Raw genomic sequence first — 23,477 nt, 5'->3', positions numbered from 1 at the left:
CGAAGACAAACAAAATGAAATGTTTTGGCATGACTTGTTTATAAACCTGAACAAATGAATAATTGAATAGGGTAATGTGTGACATAAATACCCATGGTTAACATCTACTAATTAATATCTAATAATCCTCACTTTATTGGGTATTTTGAGATGCTTGATCTGCTGCATTTTTAAAAATTTTTATATAAAAATTAGTTTAAAATTTTGGAGGAAATGTCCACTGATTCATTTGAAGTATGTCTGGAATAAAAATGTTATGAAAAGAATATTCTTAAAAAAGTTAAGGCCTATATATTCCTTCTTTTAACTGAGCAAATCTAGTGTGATAGCAAAGTAACCTTCTTCCTAAAAGATACTCTCGAGAATTCTACAGCCACTTTACAGTTTCTTCAGGTATTAACCTTTTTAAATACCTAATAACTAATCTAAAAGAATTTAGAGTAGGCAAAAATATACATATGCATACACACGTTCATAATTTCGAAACATGGTCTGATTTGACTCAGTGTTTTATTAAGACATGTTTTGTCTGAAAACCTGAACAAGCAAATGTTTAGTCATTATTCATAAACTATTGTCTCAAGAATTGTTATAACCTTTTGCTCTAATCTCCAGGAAGCACATTTTTTTAATACCTAAGAAAAATAACTAACAATGATTTTTAAAAATCATATCTGCATATGAATCCTTACCTATTAAAAAGTGAACAATCTATTATTTTACACATCAATACAACGAGAAAGCAAGAGGGAATATTTTGCTTCAGTTTCTCCAAGTCTGCAATTTAGACACGATATGCTAACATACAAGTTGCATTTAGTTTCTTTACAGAATATAGCAAATCAATATGTATACATAGCTTGATTTAAAAAAAAATAAACTTTAGTAATTTTTTAAGGTTATTAAAATCATACTTGCTTAAAACTCCAGGGAAATATAATGCAGAATAGCATTTGTATATTTCACAGCAAACATCAAGTTTGTGGAGTTGTAACTATTGTTATTTATATAGTATCTTACTGTTTGTGCGGCTCTCTTGATTTCTAATATTTTATTCTTTGCTGTATGCCAGCTTGATTTCTGAGAAGCTCTTCTTATTTTCCAGTATTTAACAGATATAAATACTGTTGTGGATTCTCTTCAAAATTCATGTATTCCATTATTTATCTATACACTTATTGAAAGCCTATCTTATAACACATAGTGGTAGGATAATGGAGGTTTGCATATATAAACCCTGTGCCCAAGGAACTTACTCATTGAAAAGGAAAGGTTGGGTGCCTGGGTGGCTTAGTTGGTTAAGCGTGGGACTTCGGCTCAGTCCTGATCTCGAGGGTTGTGGGTTTCAGCCCTGCATCCGGCTCTGTGCTGGCAGCTCAGAGCCTGGAGCCTGCTTCGGATTCTGTGTCTCCCTCTCTTTCTGCCCCTCCCTTGCTCGCGCGCTCTCTCTCTCTCTCTTTCGAAAATGAATAAACATTAAAAAAAAATTAAAAGGAAAGGTAAGATACATAAGTAATTTAGTACTGAAAAAGGCAAAAACTAATAAATAAATCAATAGAAGTATTGATAAAATGCTGGGAGAATTGAGAGGAGGGACAGCTAATGCCCAGATGAAAGAGTCAAGAACAGGTTCATGAAGGCCATGATATTTCAGCCTGCCTAGGAAAACAGTAGTATTTGCATACCACCATGTAGTTGAAGAGAGAAAACTCCAGGCGAAGATAACAAATACCAGGGATGAAACTGTTAAACAATGGAAAAAAAAAAAAAGAGAACTACATCCATTGAGTACAGTGTGACAAAAGTTTTAGATTCACCATTAGCTGGAAATAATACAGTTCCAGTGTTAATAGCCACAGCGCTATAAAAATGGATTCAAGTAATAGTTGAAAACACTATATATTCCTGCAGAGAAAATTTGGCCCTTTACCTATCCCTATTGCCACTACAATTACAACTCTCTGCTTTCAGGCAGTCTATCTTGGAACCATCAAGACCAACATCTTTATTCACTTTTCTCCTGTTATTGTTACAATTAATCTCATAATTTGCAAGTCTGATGGGTAGGATGACCATTTAACAGAATTTGCCTGGGACAGTCCCAGTGTATGCTTTTTTATCTTGGTGTAATTATTATTGGGGCCTCTTTTAGGTTTTGATAATAAATTATAGGTCTTACTACCTATAAGGCCCTATAAATCACATTTCTGGCCTAATTTCCCAAGCCTCCCAAACTCTCAACCCTCCCTCAATACCTTCTGGTTTAACCAATGTATGTTACCTGAAAAATTATCTCAAACCTTTCTCTGAATATGCCTTTCCTCTTCTTGATCTAATTGCAACCAGGCTCTCCCTTGAGTATGTATTTCCACTGAAGTCTTTGCATGTAAGGGTTATTTTAATCCCATCCAAACCTTTCCACTGGTATGGTGTTGAAGGCATCCTTCTTGGTTCTCATTGATGCTTCCAGACCCTTCTCTTTTATTCTCCCCTGAGAACAATCACCTGAGAATTTTATGATATAGGATTAGTGTAACAATGAATACAATGTCCTTTCTCTTTGTAGTCATCTACCAACTCCTGGTCCATTCTCCCTCTTTCCTTAGAGATTTAGTGTTTTGTTTCCTTCTACATTCCACACTCATAATCCAGGTGGGTAATCCCTCAATGCTTGATCTCTGAGTTACCGTCTTTTGTCCACTAACGACCTTGCTCTCCCATCTCAGTCACATACACCCTTAGTTATGACCTAGATTGTGTCATTTTTAGTAGCTGGAACCTCTCCTTAGCCACAATTTCAAGTATCCTAAACTTCAACCCAAACTTCAGCTCATTTTCCATGGTCTCCTGATTCCAATAATTTTTAGCCTCCCTGGGGCTTTGACAGGGCCATCTTTCCCTGTTTCTCTTCCTTTTCATGCTCTTATGTACTCCTTTCCCCAATTTAAGGCTCATGATCAGGCATTACAACCACTATCTTAGATACACCCCAAATTCATGCTCAGTTTACTCCATACCTATACCTATGGTGTATGGGATAAAGGAAACACACAAATATGCTGACCAGTCCCACTTCAAATTTATGATCACTAACTCAGATTGTTTCCTAACAATATGGTAATCAAATTAAGTTTTCCAAATAAACTTACTTTTCTGCTCCCTTAAACAAGCATTTCATATTTACTCCCCATATCTCATTTTCACCAAATGACCCTGGTTTTGTTGAAACTATCCGAATCCTCAGAAGAGAACTACAACCATCCACTCTTTTCACCTACCCACACCCAGCCACATACACTTGCCATTTCTCTTGTTGCTGTATATTGTCTACTGATGTTCCAGTTTATAGCAAAACCTTCTCATGTAAATTCTGTTCCATTAACTCTCACCATTCAAGGACACTGATTCTGAAAATCACACTTCCTCCTACATTATGAGATTTTCCTTCTGTCTTGAATTTCTCCATAATATGTCATAATTCCTTCTATCTTTAAAAGGAGAAAACTAAACAACACAAAAACATATCCCCTTAACTTCCTTTCCCTCTTCAAATACCGCTTCAATTCTCTCATTGCTTTTCATAAAATTATTTGAAACCATTGTCTATGTTCATCATTTCCAGTTCTTCACCTCCCCTTCTTCTTGAAACACTTGAGCCAGACTTTTACCATTACCTGTCTTACATGAAAGCCTTGAGTAACCCTTCACACTGCCAATCCACCTGTCAGTTCTCACCCTTATCTTCCTTGATCTGTCAGCAGGATTAAACAGAGTTGGTCACTATCTCCTCCTTTGAAACACTTTCCTCTCTTCATTTCCAGGACATAACCCCCTCATGAATTTCCTTTCATCTCTGGCTGTGTTTATTCTCTTCAATGAATAACTTCTCTCCCTTACCTGTTAATGTTGAAATTGTTCATGCCTCCATCTTAGGCCTCTTCTCTCTTCTATCTACACTCAACTCCTTCACAATCTCATCCTCTTTTCTAATATAATGGCTCCCAACTCCCAACTCCCAACCCTGTATCTTCTAAGTGTAATGGTGCCCTGAACTCCAGGCTCATGTATCCAATTGCTTAGTCAGTATCTTCACTTGGTTAGATGTCTCATTTGTAACATCAAAAATTCATCTGCTGATGCCTCTCACCTTTAAGATCTACTCCTTTTTTAGCCTATCCCATTTCATTTAAAATCAACTCACTCCTTCGTGTTGCTCAGTCAACAAAATTTTAAAGTCATCTATGTGCTGGAGCTACAACAGTGAACAAAGTAGACCAAAAATCCTGGTCTCATAGAGCATACATACTAGTTGAAAAAGTCAGACAATAAACAAAATAAAATTGCAAACTATATAGTATTTTATAATGTTACCAGTAGTATGTTGAAAAGTTAACAAGGGTGGGAGAGAAAGTGTGCTATGGGTACAATTTGAAATTTGAAATCAGATACCATGGAAATCTTCACCAAGAAGGTAACAACTTAGTAAAGACTTGAAAGATGTGAAAGATTGGAGCATGTAACTTCATAGGAAAAAGAAGTTCCAGTTGGAAGAAATACTTAGTGCAAACATTCTGAGTCAAGAGTGGGCCATATATGATCCTGAAACAGCAAGGAAGTCAGTATGACTAGAGAAGTGGGAACATGAGGAAATGAGACTAGTGAATTAGATGACAGCCAGGTCACATAGGGTTATTGAGAATCCTTTCATTTTTATAGTAAACCATTGGAGGGTTTTGAGCCAAAGAAAGTCATTATTTGACTTCTCTTTTAACAGAATAACTTTAGAAAAACTTACTTTAGGACAGTGGTATAACCAGAAAGATGAATATGAAAACTACTACAATAATTTAAACTTTATATAATTCATTTTATTTAATTCTAATAACAACTCCTTGGAAAGGATATTATTTTTCAAAATCCTTGGTGAAAGAATACTCAAAATATTTAAGGATGAGTAAGTCAGAGTCTTACCAACTGTTAAGAGTCACCAGTCAATTACCTAATAGAGCCTGTCCATACAAATAAGGTGAACACCAGCCCTACTAGGCTGAATAGGGATATGTACAATGTATGAACTCCTAAACAAAAGAGGTTGGAGCTCCTATTCTATAATATTTATTAAAGTATAGTCAACTTCAGTCAATTGCATATAATTGAGCTTCCAAAACAATTTTATAATCTCTAGAAGTTTACATGCTCGTAAATGCTAAAAAAATAAATTCATAACTCAAAAACAAGGCATTTAGCAAAATTACTAATTTTTTTTAAGTTTAGAAAGAAAAGAAGAGCAAGCAGGGGAGGGGCAGAGGGAGAGGGAGAAAGAGAATCCCAAGTAGACTCCACCCTCAGCACAGAGCCCGATGCGGGGCTCAATCTCAGGAAATGTGAAATCATGACATGAACTGAAATCACTAGTGGAATGTTTAACTGACTGAGCCACCCAGGCGCTTCTCAAAATTACTGATATTTTTAAGCTTATTTATTTATGTTGAGAGAGACAGAAACAGTGTGAGTGGGGAGGAACAGAGAGAGAGCGAGAGAAGGAAAATCCCAAGCAGGCTCCCCGATGTCAGCACAGAGCCCCAAGGCAGGCCTTGAACTCATGAACTGTGAGATCATGACCTGAGCTGAAACCAAGAGTCAGTTGCTTAACTGAGCCACCCAGGCACCCCTCAAAATTGCTAATTTTTAAAATTCATCAGTCACTTAACAAAATTGGGGTCTTATACTAAATAATGTATTTAGTTTAATTTATTCCACTCTATGCTATTATATATTATATATAATTAATATTTGATAATTTTAATACACTACTATACACTGTGATTTTAATGATTTTAGAGGAGGATTGATTCTTTATAGGCTACAATTTCCTTGATCTAAATATCATTTCCCTAATTAGTGAAGAGAACTGATCTTGTCAGGAAAAATAGATGCATATTTCTTATACATTTTAATTGCTTTCTTTGCAATGTTAATTGAGTTAGTACATTTTTGCATCTTAATGTTAACCAGACATTGGTGATTTGCTTGCCTCACCAGATTTTATTAATTAATTAATTAATCTATTTATTTATTTACCTCACCAGACAATTTAAAGCAACACTATTTATACATATCGCTGCAAACTATAAATAGCCAAGTTGCTATAAGCCAAGAATATGAGGTCATTTTATGATACACTCAGTAGTTCCTGCTTTGTGTTTTAGTTTTTCTAGTATATTGTTTTGTTTAAAAAGTACACTGCATAGTCATTTTCTGTGCAAATATAATTCAATACTTTTCCTCATGCCTATAAGAAAATACAAGTAAAAACAGAGATGTGTATTTTTTATAGAAATGTATTACATCATCCACCTTAATCTGAAGTATTATTTTTTCCCATTTCCCAATTTATCACAGTCATTCTTCCAGGTCAACATTTATAAAGCTAACCTAATATTTTAAATGGAAGTATAACATTTTCTGTGGACATTCTGATTATTCCTTTTTTAAAAATAATTTAATTACAGGTCTGTAATATCTTATTTGCAATTTCAAAATTAAATTTTTTTTCTAATTCAAATGGAAATACTGACCTGAAGCTGTGTGAGGTTATGTATAATCTTTATTTAACATACTTAATTTGAATACTCATACATTTTGCTGCAGATATGTGAATGTGTTTGATTATGTGGTGCTGCCCCAGGCCCCCTAGTGGTATTAATAATATATGGGGTAAGCTTAATATTATTGTTTTAAGAATACCAAAACATCAGACTTCTTAAACACATCTGGCCCCAAGGGTTTTAGTTAATGGTTTGTAGTTTTGTATAAAGAATGTTGCAATAAATATCCTCTAACCTATGCAAAAAAAGACTGGAACTTTTGTTTTTATAAACCAGATTTCTAGAAGTGAAATTACTGGATGACAGAAGATTCACTTCTTCAATTCTAAATTGCTTTCAGAAATAATGTAACTCAAAATTTTAAAAACATATGGGTTAATATGTTTCTATTTCTCATGGTTTCACCAGAAAAATATTTAGCCCAACTTTGGTAACTACATAGACCACCTTAATTTCTTATGTTGAGATATATTCCATCTATCCCTACTTTGGGGAGGATTTTGATCAAGAATGGGTGCTGTGTTTTGTCAGATACTTTTTCTGCATCTATTGACAAGATTATATGATTCTTACCCCTTTTTTAATTAAAATGATGTATCATGTTGATTGATTTGGTAATATTGAGCCAGCCCTGCAGCCCAGGAATAAATTTCACTTGGTTATAGTGGATAATCCTTTAATGTACTGTTGAATTCGACTTGCCAGTATTTTGTTGAGAGTTTTTGCATCCATGTTCATCAGGGATGGTGGCCTGTGATTCTCCTTTTTAGCGGGGTCTTTGTCTGGTTTTGGAATTAAGGTAATGCTAGCCTTGTAGAATGAGTTTGGAAGTTTTCCTTCCATTTTTATTTTTTGGAAAAGTTTGAGAAGCACAGGTATTAACTCTTCTTTAAACATCTGATAAAATTCCTCTGGGAAGCCATCTGAGAGATTTTTGATCACGGATTCAATTTCTTTGCTGGTTATGGGCCTGTTCACATTTTCTATTTCTTCCTATTTCAGTTTTGGTAGTTTATGAGTCTCTAGGAATTTGTCCATTTCTTCCAGATTTCCCAGTTTGTTGGCATATAATTTTTCATAGTATTCTCTTTATAATTGTTTGTATTTCTGTGGTGTTGGTTATTATCTCTGCTCTTTCATTCATGATTCTATCTATTCGGTTTTCCTCTCTCTTTTCTTTATCAGTCTGGCTAGGGGTTTATCAATTTTGTTTAGTCTTTCAAAGAACCAGCTATTACTTTTGTTGATCTGTTCTGTTGGATTTTGTTTGTTTGTTTCTGCTCTTATCTTTATTATTTCTCTTCTTATTCTGGCTTTAGGCTTTATTTGCTGTTCCTTTTCTAGCTTTTTTAGGTGTAAGGTTAGATTGTGTATTTGGGATCTTTCCTGGTTCTTGAGATAGGCCTGGATTCCAATATACTTTCCCCCTGGGACTATCTTTGCTGCATCCCAAAGGGTTTGGACTACCATCTTTTCTTTTCTTTTCTTTTCTTTTCTTTTCTTTTCTTTTCTTTTCTTTTCTTTTCTTTTCTCTTTCCTTTCTTTCCCTTCCTTTTTAAAAATTTTTTGGTGTTTATTTATTTTTTTTTTTAATTTTTTTTTTCAACGTTTGTTCATTTTTGGGACAGAGAGAGACAGAGCATGAACGGGGGAGGGGCAGAGAGAGAGGGAGACACAGAATCGGAAACAGGTTCCAGGCTCTGAGCCATCAGCCCAGAGCCGGACGCGGGGCTCGAACTCACGGACTGCGAGATCGTGACCTGGCTGAAGTCGGACGCTTAACTGACTGCGCCACCCAGGCGCCCCGATGTTTATTTATTTTTTAGAGAGAAAGAGAGAGAGAGAGAGAGCCTGAACAGAGGAGGGAGAGAAAGGGGGGTGGATACAGAGGATCTGAAGCAGGCTGTCTGCTGACAGCACAGATGGGAGGCTCAAACGAATGACCATGAGATCATGACCTGAGCCAAAGTCAGATACTTAACTGACTGAGCCTCCCAGGTGTACCTGGACTATTGTGTTTTCATTTTCATTTGCTTTCATGTATTTTTTTTTTTTATTTCTTCTTTAAGTTCCTGGTTAACTCATTCATTCTTTAGTAGAATGTTCATTAACCTCCATGTATTTGAGGGATTTCCAAATTTTTTCTTGTGGTCAACTTTAAGTTTTGTAGCATTGTGATCCAAAAATATGTATGGCATGATCTCAATCTTTTTGTATATGTTGAGGACTGAGATTTGATTTGTGACCCAGTATGTGATCTATTCTGGAAAACATTCCATGTGCACTTGAGAAGAATATTCTCCTGCTTTAGGATGAAATGTTCTGAATATATCTGTTAAGTCCATCTGGTCCATTGTGTCGTTCAAAGCCATCGTTTCCTTGTTGATTTTCTGCTTAGATGATCTGTTCATTGCTAATGGTGGGGTGTTAAAACCCTCACTATTATTGTATTATTATCAATGAGTTTCTTTATGTTTGTTATTAATTGATTTATATGTTTGGTTATTTCAAGTTGGGGGCATAAGTATTTATAATTGTTAGATCTTCTTAGTGGATAGACCCTTTAATTATGATACAATGCCCTACTTCATATCTTGTTACAGTGTTTGTTTTAAAATCTAGTTTGTCTGGGTGCTCCTGGGTGGCTCAGTCAGTTAGGTTTCTGACTTCGACTCAGGTCATGATCTCACATTCTGTGAGTTTGAGCCCCACGTCGGGGTCTGTGCTGACAGCTCAGAGCTTGGAGCCCGCTTTGGATTCTTTTTTAAATAAACTTAAAAAAATTAAAAAAAAAAACAACCTAGTGTGTTTAATATAAGTATGGCCACTATGGCTTTCTATTGATGTTCATTAGCATGATAAATAGTTCTCCATCTCCTCACTGTCAATCTGCATCTGTCTCTAGGTCTAAAATGAGTCTCTTGTAGGCAGCATATAGATGGATTTGTTTGTTCATTCATTCAGATACCCTATATCTTTTGAGTAAAGCATTTTGTCCACTTACATTCAGAGTGTTTATTGAAAGGTATGAAATTAGTACCATTGTGTTACCTTTAGAGTAGGTGTTTTCGGTGATGTTCTCTTGTTCTTTCTAATCTTTGTTGCTTTGTTTTTTGTTTTTTGTTTTTTTTTTTTTCTCCACTCAAACAGTACCCTTAAAATTTCTTGCAGGACTGGTTTAGTGGTCATGAACTCCTTTAGATTTTGTTTGTCTGGGAAACTCTTAATCTCTCCGAATGACAGCCTTGCTGGGTAAAGAATTCTTGGCTGCATATTATTCCTATTCAGCATGTTGAATATTTTATGCCACTCCCTTCTGCCCTGACAAGTTTCTGCAGACAGGTCTGCTGCTAACCTTATGTGTCTACCCTTGTAGGTTAAGGACCTTTTGTACCTAGCCACTGTAAAAATTCTTTCTTTATCTTTATATTGTGCAAGTTTCACTATGCTAATGTCATGGTGTTGACCTGCTTTTGTTGGTTTTCAGGGAGTTCTCTGTGCTTCTTGGACTTGAATGCCAGATTAGGAACGATTAGGAAAGCTCTCAGCTAAAATTTATTCAAATAAACGTTCTTCCTCTTTTTCCTGCTCTTCGTTTTCTGGGTGTGCTATGATACGGATGGTTTTGCTTTATGAAATCATTGAGTTCCCAAAATCTCCCCTCGTGATCTAATAGTTTTCTTTCCCTCTTCCTTTCAGCTTCATTGTTTTCCATAATTTTATCTTCTATATCAACTATTCTCTACTTTGTTTCCTCAATCTTCATTGTGACTGTATTCAGTTGGTTTTACATCTTAGTTATGGCATTTAAAAAATATTTTTATAGTTTTTAAATCTTCTATCTTTGCAGCAAGGGTTTCTCTGGTGTCTTCTATGCTTTTTTCAAAGCCCAGATAGTAGTCCTTTGACTGTTGTTCTAAATTCTTGTTCAGATATATTGCTTATATCTATTTTTTTTTATTTTTTTTCAATGTTTATTTATTTTTGGGACAGAGAGAGACAGAGCATGAACGGTGGAGACATGAACGGGGGAGAGAGAGAGAGGGAGACACAGAATCGGAAACAGGCTCCAGGCTCTGAGCCATCAGCCCAGAGCCTGACGCAGGGCTCAAACTCCCGGACCGCGAGATCGTGACCTGGCTGAAGTCGGACGCTTAACTGACTGCGCCACCCAGGCGCCCCTAGCTTATATCTATTTTGAGCATGTCCCTGGCTGTAATTTCTTCTTGACCCTTCTTTTGGGGAGAATTCTTCTGTTTTTCCATTTTGTCTAAGTTTCTGTTTTTGCATATCTTGAAAGCTTGCTATGTTTGCTGCACCTGAGAGTAATGCTGTATTAAAAAAGGGTCCTACACTGTCCATAACCTGGCACTTAAGGAAGTGTTTCTAACATATGCTGTGTGCACTCTCCTGTTACATTTTGGCTGCTCTTTCCCACTGGTCAGTGCTCTGCAAAGCTCCTCCTTGTGTGCAGTGGGGAGTGTTTAGAACTTTAAATAGGTGCGCTTTGATTTGTTTGTTAAAATAAGTCTCACTTCTGTCACACTGTCTCCTTCCAACCATGGAGATCTTTCTGCCAGTCTGTAGATCAATTTCCTGAGTGTTCCAAGTGATCTCCACCTTAATTTCTATACTGATATTTCCCATGGTGAATCTGCTACACTAGGATTTATATTCACAAAATTTGATAAATAATCCTGATACCCAGCAGACAATTTCAAAGAGGTGACTCAGGAGGTGTAAAGCATAAAAGGTCACTTGTTGTAATTATGTTACAAAGAACTTTCTTCTAATCATTTCCAACATCTAATTGTTACCTCACTTCATTTATTTTTATTTCCTGGATTACCATTCTTTTGATGCTATTGTCAGTCAACTGTAAAATTAATAATAATACATATTAATCTGTTTTTCTCTTTCCCCTCATACTTCTCTCCTTTTTATTTTAGTTTCATTGGGGATCAGTCTTCTTCCAAGTACAATTAAACTTTTGATGTTCCCTTTTTGCTTCCTCAATGTTTTACCTCTGTGAGCATTTTTACCTACTCTAGTTTGGAGCTAATAATCCCACATTTATTTCTCTACACTAAAATCTTCTCCCTGTTTCACGTACATCTTGCTACAGACTGTGAAGTACAATATGTGTGCTACATACTCTACTTCGTACCCCACCTTTCCTTCACTCTCTGCCTTCTCACAATGCCTGTTTTACATCTTATATATTCCAGGAGTTAGCAATGCCGGCCTTTAACAGACTCAAGAAATATGTGGTAAATGCACGAATACAAAACAATAGTGCTTTAAATTTCTATAAAAATATTTTCACAGTCATTGTACAAGACATAGCATCCAACAATAAATATAATTCTTTGATAAGGGCGGTATCATTTCAAAGAAGTTAAGCAGCTTTTAAAAGGGAATAAGGCTCAAATGTGGCAGAATCAGGAATAAAATCAAGTTTTCTGGTTTTAAATCAATATCTCTATTTCATCATGTCAATTTTAACTGATGACCCCTTATCTAATTCACTTTGATTTTTTTGTGCTGTGGCTAAAAAGTATTGTAAAAAACATAAAACCATGTTGAACACTAAATAGACTAGTCAACTGAGAGTGAACAATGAATGTGAAACAGTTAAAATTACATTATAATGTATAAATAGATAATAGACAAATGTATGACTGTGATTATGCTTTCTCATTTTTTTTTTTTTTTACTTACAGCCATTTTCACTGGAAATCAAAAACAATGGCAGAGCCCTCCAGAGCAGAACATGATGTCTTGGGTAGTGGTCTGCCCACGTAGTATTCAGTGATAATGTGGACAGAAGTAGATGGATTTGATTTTTCAATGAGAATATATTTTATTGTATGCAGCATGAAATTGCAAAAAAATGTTGCTGTACTTCATGACTAATACACATTAATCATAATCACTTCTTTGAATTCATTCAAAGAGGTCAAAATCAATCCAAGGATGAAACATTTCCCTATTTCATAATATTCCTGAAAGTGTGTGAGCAGCAGATATGACTGCCTGTGTCTGCCTGTGGGAACACACTACAGCGTATTCATTAACCAGTTCTTCCTTCCTGCTTCTTGGCCAGATAAAATTTGCCCACGCTGGTTTTCTTCAGATAGCTCAGTAAGCTTTCAGCTCATGAGTAAAGCTCTCTGCACACCAGCCCCTTCCCAGACTGTACAGAGCACGTGCCTGTGGAGCACACGTGTCAGGATTTGACTAAGAAGCTGAATATGGCTCTGCGCCTGGTTTGTATTTTATGGTCAGAAAAGACATTGGGCGAAACCATCATGCTGCAGATCTTTTACTTGTCTGGAGCATCCTGCCGCTTCTGAGAACACAGGGGTTCCAGAGAACTCTCTGGCCTTTTGAACTGACTTCCCCTGTGCTTCATCCAGACCATCATTTCTCAGTGCATTTTTAAAGATATATTGCTTACTAACAATCTTTTGAAAAGGCAGAGAATTATAAAGATCCATAATCTCTTCTGTAAACCTAGCATGACCTTTTTGGAGATAAAACCTAACCTGACTAGACATGAAGTTATTCCTAAACTTTATTTATCCTATTTAGTGTGACTATGTATTCAGGTCCCTACAGAAATATTAATGTGTATGATTTTGGGATGCCATTCAAGACATAACTGGAAGTGCTATAATAGCATACAGTATGCATGTCCTATTACCTTTCCAAAATTAAAAAACAATCAAACTGTATTTCAACACACATCTAGACCCAAGAGTTTGCAGTAAGGGAGTATGGACTTATAAATATATGCTAAGTTACATCAATGCACTAGGCTGGAAATATTCCATGTTATATTAGGTTTTCAAAACATTTTAAGGGGTACCTGGGTGGCTCAGTCGGTAGAGTGGCTGACTTCGGCTCAAGTCGTGATCTCACAGTTAGTAAGTTCAAACCCCACATCGGGCTCACTGCTGTCAGCACAGAGCCTGCTTTGGATCCTCTGTCCCTCTCTATTTCTTCCCATCCCTGCTCCTGCTCTCTATCTTTCTCTCTTTCTCTCTGTCTCTCAAAAATAAAGCAAACATTTAAATGATAATAAAACATAATAAAAAATTTAAAAGCATGGCATAATCCCATTAAAAATAAGTACATTTATATTTGTGTGCATAGGATGCATGTTTGCATGTAAGTTTATGTAAGAGATGACTAGAAGTTTATGCTATTCTAGTGTAAATTCTGATATTGTTTTATACATACAAATCAATGTCTTCACATGCAATTCCATAAATTTTCTTTGATCAGTTGGAATATATGGGGATGGGGTGCATGGGGGGAGGAGACAGTTGCATCATATTCTTTTACTATAAATGTGATTATTTCTAATCCTGCTAGTATTAGCAAAAACATATATTAACCACTTAATATATGGCAGATATTGAAATAAGTATTTGCATAATTATTCAATATTTAATAAAATTATTTGGAATAGGTAATATTATTTACATTTATTACATTTATTTAATTTAATACACTTTCTACTCTGAATATTTAAAAGGTGACCAAAAACTTAGCAGCTCAAAAATGGCAAAGATTTCCATTTTGACTACATAACATTATAAAATTTGTTAATTATTTTAGGTTTCATTAAAAAGAGAATCAGTGTTTTAAATGTAATGAATTGTCATCTGTATATTCATTCAAAAAATATCCGTCAATAAGACTAATAAGTGGTAATGTTCAACAACCAGCTTGTAGGATGTGGGATGGGAGGATGTGTGATAGGTTGTTTTTGTCCATTTATATACTATACATACTCTCATCATTGTTGATTTCAAGCTATTCCAACATGACAACCTGAACTTGGGGTAGCAATGAATATATATATATATACATATATATACATATATGTATATATACATATATATACATATATGTATATATACATATATATAATTGCTCTTATTTGTTTCAGTTTTTAAATTTATTTATTTTTTTAAATTTTTTAATATATGAAATTTATTATCAAATTGGTTTCCATACAACACCCAGTGCTCATCCCAAAAGGTGCCCTCCTCAATACCCACCACCAACCCTCCCCTCCCTCCCACCCCCATCAACCCTCAGTTTGTTCTCAGTTTTTAAGAGTCTCTTATGCTTTGGCTCTCTCCCACTCTAACCTCTTTTTTTTTTTCCTTCCCCTCCCCCATGAGTTTCTGATAAGTTTCTCAGGATCCACATAAGAGTGAAAACATATGTTATCTGTCTTTCTCTGTATGGCTTATTTCACTTAGCATAACACTCTCCATTTCCATCCACGTTGCTACAAAGGGCTATATTTCATTCTTTCTCATTGCCACGTAGTACTCCATTGTGTATATAACCACAATTTCTTTATCCATTCATCAGTTGATGGACATTTAGGCTCTTTCCATAATTTGGCTATTGTTGAGAGTGCTGCTATAAACATTGGGGTACAAGTGCCCCTATGCATCAGTACTCCTGTACCACTTGTGTAAATTCCTAGCAGTGCTATTGCTGGGTCATAGGGTAGCTCTATTTTTAATTTTTTGAGGAACTTCCACACTGTTTTCCAGAGTGACTGCACCAGTTTGCATTCCCACCAACAGTGCAAGAGGGTTCCCGTTTCTCCACATCCTCTCCCGTTTCTCCACATAGTTTCCTGATTTGTTCATTTTGGCCACTCTGACTGGCGTGAGGTGATATCTGAGTGTGGTTTTGATTTGTATTTCCCTGATGAGGAGCGATTTGAGCATCTTTTCATGTGCCTGTTGGCCATCCGGATGTCTTCTTTACAGAAGTGTCTATTCATGTTTTCTGCCCATTTCTTCACTACTGGATTGTTTTTCAGGTGTGGAGTTTGCTGAGTTCTTTATAGATTTTGGATACTAGCCGTTTGTCCAATATGTCATTTGCAAATATCTTTTCCCATTCCGTTGGTTGCCTTTTAGTTTTGTTGATTGTTTTCTTTGCTGTGCAGAAGCTTTTTATCTTCATGAGGTCCCATAGTTCATTTCTGCTTTTAATTCCCTTGCCTTTGGTGATGTGTCAAGTAAGAAATTGCTACAGCTGAGGTCAGAGAGGTCTTTTCCTGCTTTCTCTTCTAGGGTTTTGATGGTTTCTTGTCTCACATTCAGGTCCTTTATCCATTTTGAGTTTATTTTTGTGAATGGTGTAAGAAAGTGGTCTAGTTTCATTCTTCTGCATGTTGCTGTCCAGTTCTCCCAGCACCATTTGTTAAAGAGACTGTCTTTTTTCCATTGGATATTCTTTCCTGCTTTGTCAAAGATTAGTTGGCCATACTTTCGTGGGTCTAGTTCTGGGGTTTCTATTCTATTCCACTGGTCTATGTGTCTGTTTTTGTGCCAATACCATGCTGTCTTGATGATTACAGCTTTGTAGTAGAGGCTAAAGTCTGGGATTGTGATGTCTCCTGCTTTGGTCTTCTTCAAAATTACTTTGGCTATTTGGGGCCTTTTGTGGTTCCATATGAATTTTAGGATCGCTTGTTCTAGCTTCGAGAAAAATGCTGGTGCAGTTCTGATTGGGATTGCATTGAGTGTGTAGATAGTTTTGGGTAGTATTGACATTTTAACAATATTTATTCTTCCAATCCATGAGCACGGAATGTTTTTCTATTTCTTTATATCTTCTTCAATTTCCTTCATAAGCTTTCTATAGTTTTCAGCATACAGATCTTTTACATCTTTGGTTAGGTTTATTCCTAGGTATTTTATGCTTCTTGGTGCAATTGTGAATGGGATCAGTTTCTTTATTTGTCTTTCTGTTGCTTCATTATTATGTATAAGAATGCAACTGATTTCTGTACATTGATTTTGTATCCTGCAACTTTGCTGAATTCATGTATCAGTTCTAGCAGACTTTTGGTGGAGTCTGTTGGATTTTCCATGTATAATATCATGTCATCTGCAAAAAGTGAAAGCTTGACTTCATCTTTGCCAATTTTGATGCCTTTGATTTCCTTTAGTTGTCTGATTGCTGATGCTAGAACTTCCAACACTATGTTAAACAACAGCAGTGAGAGTGGGCATCCCTGTCGTGTTCCTGATCTCAGGGAAAAAGCTCTCAGTTTTTCCCCATTGAGGATGATGTTAGCTGTGGGCTTTTCATAAATGGCTTTTATGATATTTAAGTATGTTCCTTCTATTCCGACTTTCTCAAGGGTTTTTATTAAGAAAGGGTGCTGAATTTTGTCAAAGGCCGTTTCTGCATCGATTGACAGGATCATATGGTTCTTATCTTTTCTTTTATTAATATGATGTATCACGTTGATTGATTTGCGAATGTTGAACCAGCCCTGCATCCCAGGAATGAATCCCACTTGATCATGGTGAGTAATTCTTTTTATATGCTGTTGAATTCGATTTGCTAGTATCTTATTGAGAATTTTTGCATCCATATTCATCAGGGATATTGGCCTGTAGTTCTCTTTTTTTACTGGGTCTGCGTCTGGTTTAGGAATCAAAGTAATACCGACTTCATAGAATGAGTCTGGAAGTTTTCCTTCCCTTTCTATTTTTTGGAATAGCTTAAGAAGGATAGGTATTATCTCTGCTTTAAATGTCTGGTAGAATTCCCCAGGGAAGCCATCTGGTCCTGGACTCTTATTTGTTGGGAGATTTGTGATAACCGATTCAATTTCTTCGCTGGTTATGGGTCTCTTCAAGCTTTCTATTGCCCCCTGGTTGAGTTTTGGAAGTGTGTGGGTGTTTAGGAATTTGTCCATTTCTTCCAGGTTGTCCAGTTTGTTGGCATATAATTTTTCATAGTATTCCCAGATAACTGCTTGTATTTCTGAGGGATTAGTTGTAATAATTCCATTTTCATTCATGATTTTATCAATTTGGGTCATCTCCCTTTTCTTTTTGAGAAGCCTGGCTAGAGGTTTATCAATTTTGTTTATTTTTTCAAAAAAAACTCTTGTTTTCATTGATCTGCTCTACAGTTTTTTAGATTCTATATTGTTTATTTCTGCTCTGATCTTTATTATTTCTCTTCTTCTGCTCGGTTTGGGGTGTCTTTGCTGTTCTGCTTCTATTTCCTTTAGGTGTGCTGTTAGATTTTGTATTTGGGATTTTTCTTGTTTCTTGATATAGGCCTGGATTGCAATGTATTTTCCTCTCAGGACTTCCTTCACTGCATCCCAAAGCATTTGGATTGTTGTATTTTCATTTCGTTTGTTTCCATATATTTTTTTTAATTTCTTCTCTAATTGCCTGGTTGACCCATTCATTCTTTAGTATGGTGTTCTTTAACCTCCATGCTTTTGGAGGTTTCCCAGACTTTTCCTGTGGTTGATTTCAAGCTTCATAGCATTGTGGTCCGAAAGTATGCATGGTATGATCTCAATTCTTGTATACTTATGAAGGGCTCTTTTGTGACCCAGTATGTGATCTATCTTGGAGAATGTTCCATGTGCACTCGAGAAGAAAGTATATTCTGTTGCTTTGGGATGCAGAGTTCTAAATATATCTGTCAAGTCCATCTGATCCAATGTATCATTCAGGGCCCTTTTTTCTCTATTGACCGTGTGTCTAGATGATCTATCCATTGTTGTAAGTGGAGTGTTAAAGTCCCCTGCAATTACCACATTCTTGTCAGTAAGGTTGCTTATGTTTGTGAGTAATTGTTTTATAAATTTGGGGGCTCCCATATTCGGCGCATAGACATTTATAATTGTTAGTTCTTCTTGATGGATAGACCCTGTCATTATTATATAATGCCCTTATTCATCTCTTGTTACAACCTTTAATTTAAAGTCTAGTTTGTCTGATATAAGTATGGCTACTCCAGCTTTCTTTTGACTTCCTGTAGCATGATAAATAGTTCTCCATCCCCTCACTTTCAATCTGAAGGTGTCTTCAGGTCTAAAATGAGTCTCTTGCAGACAGCAAATAGATGGGTCTTGATTTTTTATCTATTCTGATACCCTATGTCTTTTGGTTGGCGCAGTTAGTCCATTTACATTCAGTGTTATTATAGAAAGATATGGGTTTAGAGTCATTGTGATGTCTGTAGGTTTCATGCTTGTAGCGAGGTCTTGTACTTTGTCTCACAAGATCCCCCTTAAGATCTCTTGTAGGGCTGGTTTAGTGGTGACGAATTCCTTCAGTTTTTGTTTGTTTGGAAAGACCTTTATCTCTCCTTCTATTCTAAACGACAGATTTGCTGGATAAAGGTTTCTCAGCTGCATATTTTTTCTGTTAATCACATTGAAGATTTCCTGCCATTCCTTTCTGGCCTGCCAGGTTTCAGTAGAGAGATCTGTCACAAGTCTTATCGGTTGTATATACCCTTTATATGTTACAGCACGTTTATGCCTAGCTGCCCTCAGAATTTTCTTTTTATCCTTGTATTTTGCCAGTTTCACTATGATACGTTGTGCAGAAGATCGATTCAAGTTACGTCTGAAGGGAGTTCTTTGTGCTTCTTGGATTTCATGCCTTTTTCCTTCTCCAGATCAGGGAAGTTCTCAGCTATGATTTCTTCAAGTTCACCTTCAGCACCTTTCCCTCTCTCTTCCTCCTCTGGAATACCAATTATGCATAGATTATTTCTCTTTAGTGCATCACGTAGTTCTAATTTTCCCTTCATACTCCTGGATTTTTTTATCTCTCTTTTTCTCAGCTTCTTCTTTTTCCATAATTTTATCTTCTAGTTCAACTATTCTGTCCTCTGCCTCTTCAATCCGAGTTGTGGTCGTCTCCATTTTATTTTGTAGCTCATTAATAGCATTTGTTAGCTCCTCCTGGTTGTTCCTTAGTCCCCTGATCTCTGTAGCAAGAGATTCTCTGCTGTCCTCTATACTGTTTTCAAGCCCAGCGATTAATTTTATGACTATTATTCTACATTCACTTTCTGTTATATTGTTTAAATCGTTTTTTGATCAGTTTGTTAGCTGTCGTTGTTTCTTGGAGGTTTTTTTGAGGGAAATTCTTCCGTTTCGTCATTTTGGATAGTCCCTCTAGTGGTGCGAAACTGCAGGGCACTTCCGCTGTACTGTCTGGAATAACTTGCGTTGGTAGGCGGGGCCACAGTCAGACCTGATGTCTGCCCCCAGCCCACCACTGGGGCCACAGTCAGACTGGTGTGTGCCTTCTCTTCCCCTCTCCTAAGGGCAGGATTCACTGTGGGGTGGCGTGGCCCGTCTGGGCTACTTGCACACTGCCAGGCTTGTGGTGCTGGGGATCTTGTGTATTAGCTGGGGTGGTTCGGCAAGCTGCACAGGGGTGGGAGGGGCAGTCTCAGCTCTCTTATCCTTTGGTGATCTGCTTCAGGAGGGGCCCTGCAGCACTGGGAGGGAGTCAGACCTGCCGCTGGAGGGATAGATCCGCAGAAGCACAGTGTTGGGTGTTTGCGCAGTGCAAGCAAGTTCCCTGACAGGAACTGATTCCCTTTGGGAATTTGGCTGGGGGAATGGGCGAGGGAGATGGAGCTGGCGAGCGCCTTTGTTCCTGGCCACATGAGCGCTGTTGTCAGGGGCTCAAATTCTCTCCCTCCCGTTGTCCTCCAGCCCTCCTGCTCTCTGAGCAGAGCTGTTAACTTATAACCTTCCAGATGTTAAGTCCTGCTTGCTGTCAGAACACACTCCCTCCGGCGCCTCTGCTTTTGCAAGCCAGACTTGGGGGTTCTGCTTTGCTTTGCCCGTGCGCTGCTCCTCTTCCCTGGGCTCCCTCCCGCCAGTCTGTGTAGTGCGCACTGCCTCTTTGCCCTTCCTACCCTCTTCTGTGGGCCTCTTGTCTATGCTTGGCTCTGGAGAATCCATTCTGCTAGTCTTCTGGCGGTTTTCTGGGTTATTTAGGCAGGTGTGGGTGGAATCTAAGTGATCTGCAGGATGTGGTGAGCCCAGCGTCCTCCTATACCGCCATATTCCAAAAGGGCCTATAATTGCTCTTAAAACTCAGTGCAAGCTGGCTCTGGTGACCCTTTGGAGGATAATTCAATAACCCCAAGATGATAAAGTTAATTTTAAAACAGAAATACAAATGTCTGAACTATAATGTTTTAGATGTTTTCATTAAAGAAGAAATAAAAATATGAGTAAAACAAAGCAAACAAATACAAGCAAGATTATTCTAATTAAGTTCATTGCATTTTTAATATACAAATATAATTTTTAGACCAGAGTTTTTTGAAGACAAATAAGTAGCTATAATTATTGAATATAATTGCATCTATTTGAAAAGTCAACATAATTACCTATAAGTAGTTTTAAGAAGTGGGTTATTTTTTAATTTTTTAATGTTTATTTATTTTTGAGAGAGAGAGAGAGAGAGAGAGAATACACATAAGCAGGGAAGGGACAGAGAGAGGGAGACAGAAGATCTGAAGTGGGCTCTGTGCTGACAGCAGAGAGCCCAATGCAATGCTGGAACCCACGATCCATGAGATCAGGGCCTGAGTCAAAATTGGACACTCAACCGAGTTACCCAGGCACCCATAACAAGTGGGTTTTTTTTGAGGTAACACAATGCACATTGAGTCAGAGTATTAAGCAGTGAGCACATGGACACCATATCATTTGAAGAGCAGTTTTCAAACCTCTGACTTCTTAGGCTATTGCTTATAAAGCTCTGAAGAATGTTGCCTAGTTTCTCCATAATGAACATTTAAAGGCTCCATTTAGACAGTGAATGAGAAGGTTAGGGAAGAAAAGAAATGTTGACTGTCATGTGGACTACTTAAAGGTATAATTGCTTGAATCTTTAAAATGGTATAGGAAGAGTCATGAATTTTGGAATCCTGGTAAAATTTTCAAGATAATTGACATATTATTGTTAATATTATACATGGAATATAGAATGCCTTTATCCAGAAGTCACTTATGAGGTGGCAAAATCGGTACCTAATTTCTTCTAAATAGTAATTTAGTTATAGAAATATTCATAAGGAATAACACTCGTGATGATGAATTTTGTGTGTTGACTTGACTGGGCAATACATTAGGTCAAATATTATTCTGGGTGTGTCTTTGAGGGTATTTCTGAATGAGGATAACATATGAATCAGTGGACTGAATAAAGCAGAATGTTCACCCTAATTTAGGTAGACCTCATCCAATGGAGAACAAAAGACTGAGTAAAAGTGAATTACTTTTGCCTGACTGTCTTAGAGCCTGACTTGGCTTTTCCTGCCTTTGCATTTAAACTGATAAATCTGGTCTTCTGGGTCTCCAGTTTGCTGACAGAAAATCTTTGGACTTGCCAGCCTACATAACTGCCTAAGCCAATTCCTTTTAATATATATACATATAATATATACATATAATTATACATTATATACATATGTGCACATATATACACACACACACACACATTCTGGTTCTGTTTATCTCAAGAAATGTAATATATTATTTAATTAATTTAATTTGAAGAAAATCAATACAAAAGATTAAAATGAAGATTAAATTCAAAGTCCCTACATGATTCATCCCCTACCACCCTGTTAGCTCTCTGTCTCTCTTTTTTTCTCATTTGTTTCACTACAGCCGCGTTGGCTTTCTCGTTCCTTGAATATGCCAGACATACTATTGCTTCAGGACCACCTCCACCAGGTATTCATGGATCCGGTATCTGATTGTCTACTAGATGCTTACAGTAGAAACTCTCTACTGTAGGTTTTTATTCAAATACCACTTTTATAGTAAGGCCCTCCCTGATTCTTCTATTTAATATTCCAAGAGACTAACCAAAAACTGATCTAATTGTAACCCCTACATTTGCTGCTTTTTTTCTACTCAATCTTTATCAGCATATAATATACTCTATATACTATGTGCTTACATATAAAATAAATATTAGATAGATACATAAATTTTAGTGGAGGAGTGGCAATACACAATATTTATAGCTACCTAAACCTATTCTGTTTTCTTTATTGCTATAGGCCTAGTCATGAGAATGATGATTGACACCAAGTAGATGTTCAACAAATATTGAATAAAAGAATGACTCCTCCATATGGCAGATGTGTGCTACATAAGAAGCTATGTACAAAATTGTATACAACAAATGACAGACATTTCAACAATGTAGAAATTTAAGAATAATGAAGATGTTATTGTATGAAACTAATTAATGTAATCCTACACATAGTCTAAAGAAGAAATATCAAATGATTATATTAATAGGTGAAGAAAAAATATTTAATAAAAGCCAACACCTTTTCATGATAACAACTCTCAGAACTAAGAATAGAAGACTTCCTCAACATGATAAGAAGAATCTACAAAAAAAATACTTATAACTAATATCATACTTAATGGTGACAAACTTGAAGCTTTCCTGCTTCAAACAAGGAACAAGGTAAGAATTTTTCCCTCTCACCTCTGCTTTTCAATCTCATAATGGAAGTTCCAGCCAATGCAATAAAACAAGAAAAAGAAACAAATGGCATCCTGATTGGGAAGGAAGAAATAAAATTAGCTTTGCTCACAGATGACATAATAATCTAAGTAGGAAATCCAAAAGAATCAACAACAAAAATCTTAGAACTAATAAGTGATTATAGCAAGGTTGTAGGATACAAGGTTAATATACAAACGCCAATGGCTTCCTATATAACATTAATGAACACTGGAATTTGAAACACATTACAATTTACAATAGCCCCACAAGAATGAAATATTTTGATATAAAACTAATAAAATGTGTACAAGAACTTTGAGGAAAACGACAAAACCCTGATGACAGATATCAATGAAGAACCAAATGAACGGAGAGATAATTCCATGTGTATGAGTAGGAAGATGTAATACTCTAAAGTTTATATGGAGAGGAAAAAGACCCAGAACATCCAACTCATTGTTGAAGGATAAAAACCAAGTTGAAGGACTAACACTCC

This window comes from Acinonyx jubatus, chromosome B1 (assembly GCF_027475565.1).
Source record: "Acinonyx jubatus isolate Ajub_Pintada_27869175 chromosome B1, VMU_Ajub_asm_v1.0, whole genome shotgun sequence".
Lineage (NCBI taxonomy): Eukaryota > Metazoa > Chordata > Mammalia > Carnivora > Felidae > Acinonyx > Acinonyx jubatus.
This window is presented reverse-complemented; position numbering follows the sequence as displayed.